Source organism: Oryctolagus cuniculus, chromosome 15 (genome assembly GCF_051225735.1).
Source record: "Oryctolagus cuniculus isolate XC-2025 breed Fujian yellow rabbit chromosome 15, ASM5122573v1, whole genome shotgun sequence".
In the NCBI taxonomy this organism is placed as follows: Eukaryota; Metazoa; Chordata; class Mammalia; order Lagomorpha; family Leporidae; genus Oryctolagus; species Oryctolagus cuniculus.
Genome location: NC_142881.1, coordinates 7515795 through 7520162, shown reverse-complemented (window position 1 = coordinate 7520162; position 4368 = coordinate 7515795).

Genomic DNA, 4368 nt, shown 5'->3' with positions numbered 1-4368 from the left:
TCAGGAGAGACTAGAGGCACCCGTCTGTACCTCAGAGCAGAATCGGAGTAACTGCACACACAGACCTGGGCCCACGTCACCTGCCCTCTCAGCTCGGGCCCTCAGGCACGCAGCCTGACTGCACTCACTCAGTCTCCTGCCCTGTATGACGGGCCTAACTGCAGTATCTTGTGAACGCGGCTGCCATGCAGACTGAAACGCGATAGGCAGTGCCTGGTCACAGCAGGCCTTGGATGAATGTGGCCATTTGTCTACTCTGGGCAGGACCCTGGTTTCATCAGGCAGTGGGGCCTCAGTTTCCCCGAGGAGACTGCCAGCAGAGACTGGCAGGTGGCGGGCTTCCTCCTCCCCACAGCTGGCTCATTACCTTCCATGCTTGGGACAGCCCCAGGGGCTCAGGACAGGCAAAAGCCCTATCCAGCAAGCAAGTTCTCCTCTCTAAGGGCCAAGTGAGCCAGAGGCCTGAGGATCTCATTGGATCAGTGATCTTGACTACCCAGCTGAGGGCTGCGCCCGCCTGGGGACAGACCAGCAGTCTGTCTGACGCAGGAGAGGGAACACTGGACAGGCAGGTGGGGTCCTGGGTTCCAGGCCGTGGTCTGCCACTCATCGGCTCCTGGTTCTCAGTGTCCTTGCGGGCACAATGAGAGTGTTCGTGTGTTGCTTCTGGAGCGCCCAGTGTTCTGCAAGGTCACAGGAAGCAGCAGCTGTGTAAGTGCTTTGACAATGGAAAGCCGCTGGTGGGCCCAGGTGGGAAGTCTGGCAGGGATGTGTCTCGGGAAGACGAGATGGATGCTCCGGGTACCAGAAGCCATCGTTGGAATGGGCCTGACTGTCTACGCTTGGCCTGGCGTCCGCGATCTGCCTCCACCTTCCTCCCGGCATTTCTGCAGGTCCCTTCTGCTCCACAGCCTCAGGGCTCACCAGGCACTTGCCCAGGCACCTCCCTCCCCACGGAGCACCAGCTCCAGCTCCAGCCCCTCGGGCCCCTGTGTGTCTACAAGTCCGGAGCCCTCAGGTCCCCCAGACAGATGCGCTCTCTGGGGCTGTGGCGTGGCCACAGGGGCTCTACCGGGGCACCTGTGACATCTCGGTTTCTGTCCAGCTTCGATCAATATTCCTTCTCTTTCTAACGACAGCCACACACAGGACCACCCCAGTCCTCTGCCACCTGCCATGAGAGGGTGCATGCTGTGGCGGGGTTCCATTACACACACAGGGCAGAGGAAGCCCCGAGGAAAGGACGTGTGTTTTCATGTCCAACAGATGTGGATGCGAATTCTGACTCTGCCGCCATCACTATTTCACTCTACCCTTGCTGAGGCTGCCTCCCCTGAGTGGCCTTAAACAAATCTGGGAACTCTCTGGGCCTCAGCTCTCTCCCTGGCACAACGCAGCCATGGTATCTGTGCTCCAGGGCTGCGGCAGTGACGGGCGCTGCCGGCAGCCTCCATGTGGTCCTGTCGCAGAGCCCTCCCCGGAGGCCCACGACAGCGCTTAGTGACTCATGTTCACGCTGTCACAGACGTTCCATCACTGCTGTCTCTCGGGCTCGAGGGAGCACGATGTTCAGACCTGGCCACAGGGCGGCCGCCAAGAAGGGGCTCTCCTGGTCAGGTGGGCTGGATTCCCGAGTCCTCTCCTGGAGGGGCAGGGGGGGACTTGTGTCAAGGCCTCTTCTCTGTGAGTGTGCGTGGGGCCTGTGGGGCCTGTGCTCAGTGAAGTCCAGCCTGGCAGGTGCCAAGGGGGCTGGGGACCTGGTCACTATGGAGATCTGTCCTCCCACAGCCCACCTGGGAGCAGGAAATGATGTCCAAAACCAGGAGAAAACGAGCTTTTGTTCTTTAGAAAACCAACTTAAAGTGTTCCTTGTGTCTTTCTGGCATTTTTAACCTTTCAATGTCACCTTTAGGAATTTAGAGAAGAAATCGTTTTCAAAATGATGTGTTTGTATGTGTGTGCACATATGTGTGTTCACGTGTGTGCATCCATGTGTATGTGTGTGCACGTGTGTGTGTTCACTGGTTTACTCTCCTGGACCTAGTTACCCAGCTTCCAACAGCACTTAGGTGTTGCAAAGTTCAGATACGTTTAAGCTATAGGCAAAGGGACCCTCTAAGAGTGTGGCTGAGGACCTCTGGAGATGCAGAGGGGACCAAGCCACAGGGCTGCAGGTGCTGGCTCCTCGCCCTGCCGACTCCTGGGCAGCTCCTGTCCCTCAGCGTCCCCGAGCCTCTGTGTTCCCTTCTCTGTGAGGTGGGCAGTGACAGCTCTTCTTCCTGTCATTGTTGCAAGGCCTGAATGAAGTGTGAGTGATAACACTTGGACTTGTTTTGTACACTCCAGCGTGCTGTGAGACTATCAGTTAACTCTTCACATTCTGTGCTTCCTACCCACGCACAGGCACCCAGTTGCCTGCCTGACACTGCTCCCAGAGCCTGCCCCCGCCGCGTGGCCATGGCCCACCCTCAGTGGAGTCACCCAAGGGGCCCACAGCAAGTGCAGACCCAGGCACTCTGATGAGGCGTTGGCCCAACACCCCAGGTTTACAGGTGTTTCACACTAATGTGTGATCACCTCGGATCCAGTGGGGTCCCCAAAACATGGCTGACTTATTTACTCCAAATAGGTACGTCCAGGGCCTATCTGTGGGAGTGCAGTGTTTGGGAATGGGGAGACACACAGGGGACCCCTCATTCTCAGGTCATAAATGGGGTGTATAAAGAAGGTACACAGCCAACCCTGAAATCTGTAGGCTGCGTGCGGAGGCCACAGGGCAAGGAGACGGGCGGCCTCCGGTCCTGCTTCCTGCTCAGAGAGCAAACATCCTCCTAGGCACTGTTCACAGCTCTGAAAGGTCCTCTGGAAACTTCTCTACAACCCCATCTCAGGAGGGCCAGGGACGTGACTCGCCCAGGATCTCAGGACATCAGTGAGTGGCATGTCGGTAAACATTTGCTCAGAAGCTCAAGGTGGGGGAGCCCTGATTTGCAGCTTGCTCTGATTTTAGCGCGTAGTCACTACCCACACGCTGTCACCGCAGCAGTGGAGGGAGATGTCCACCGCAGGCGCTCACGAGCTGGCATCGGCCGGCCCCAGCAGCCCGCTGTGCACAGGTACCCTTCACTCAAGTAGCGGCTCTTAAGCGCCATTTGTGGAAATGCAGAGAGAATATCTTTTCTCTTTCCTGCTCCTGGTGCCTCATTTTACGAGCACCAGCAATAGGCTTGGCACTCCGAGACGGGACATCCCAGTTTCCCTGGGGAAAAGGTCCTCGTGCTGGCTGATTTTATCCGGTGCACTGAGGTCTGCTCATGCTGGTCACTGCTGGCCAGGCTGTGGGGTTCTTGCACAGGGCTGCCGGTTCTCAGGACGGGGCCTGAGCTTGCTAACAGGGCGCAGGCTGTCAGCAGAGGAGGAGGCACCTCCCAGAGGTGAAGGGGGCTGCAGAGGCTCTGAGGGCTGAGCCTTCCACCCCTACACTTCATCCCTGCACTTGACCCTCTGGCTCAAGGACAGAGGGTCACCGCACCTGCACTCCTGCCTGCAGGGATGCTGAGCCACCCCAGCCTCCCACCCTGAAGCCGAGGCTGGCAGTGGACAGGCAGGCATACCCTGCCGGAAGCATCAGAGGGAGGCCTCTCCCAGCAGAGGGGACACCCAGGGATGCCATGGCCAGCTCCAGGATCCCTCCAGCAAGCCCGAAGGTGTTGTTGGGAAAAGGGCATGGGCAGTGCAGCGGCTGCCCAGGAGACAGCCTGGGGAACCCCTGAGGATATCTGGGCCCAGCCCTGGGCCACACAAAGCTCAGCCAAAGGACCCCGCCTGAGCTCCCCCAGCTTAGCCCAGAGAGGGAGGGCCATCAGCCTTGGGATGCTCCCGGGAGGGACAGGGCGTTAGGACCTGAAGGCCAGGGTCTGGCTTTGTTCATGTTCAGGCTGGGGCAAGAGGCACTGGGGTACCAAGGTGTCCAGGCACACTCCTCTTATCTCCCAAAGACTTCCCCCACTGGGCTCCTCTTTGCCACACACGGGGAGAATCAGAGGGTGGGGGAGGGGGAGCCAGAGGGAGCCAATCACCCTGCACAGCAGCCTTCAGGGCTGGTGCTTCTGTAAGTGTGTGTGTGTGTGTGTGTGTGTGTGTGTACGCTCACATCAGCGGGGATTTCTGTGATAGAAGCAGCCAGATGAGAGAGAGAGAGAGGGAGAGAGAGAGAGAGAGAGAGAGAGAAAGGGAGGGAGGGAGGGAGGGAGAGAGAAGGGGAGGAGGGGGAAGAACCAGAAGGGAGGAGGAAATTGGGGGTGGGAGAGACAGATTGGAGAGAATAGCAGAGAGAGCTAGAGAAAGGCAGAGAGGGAGGGAGGGGGA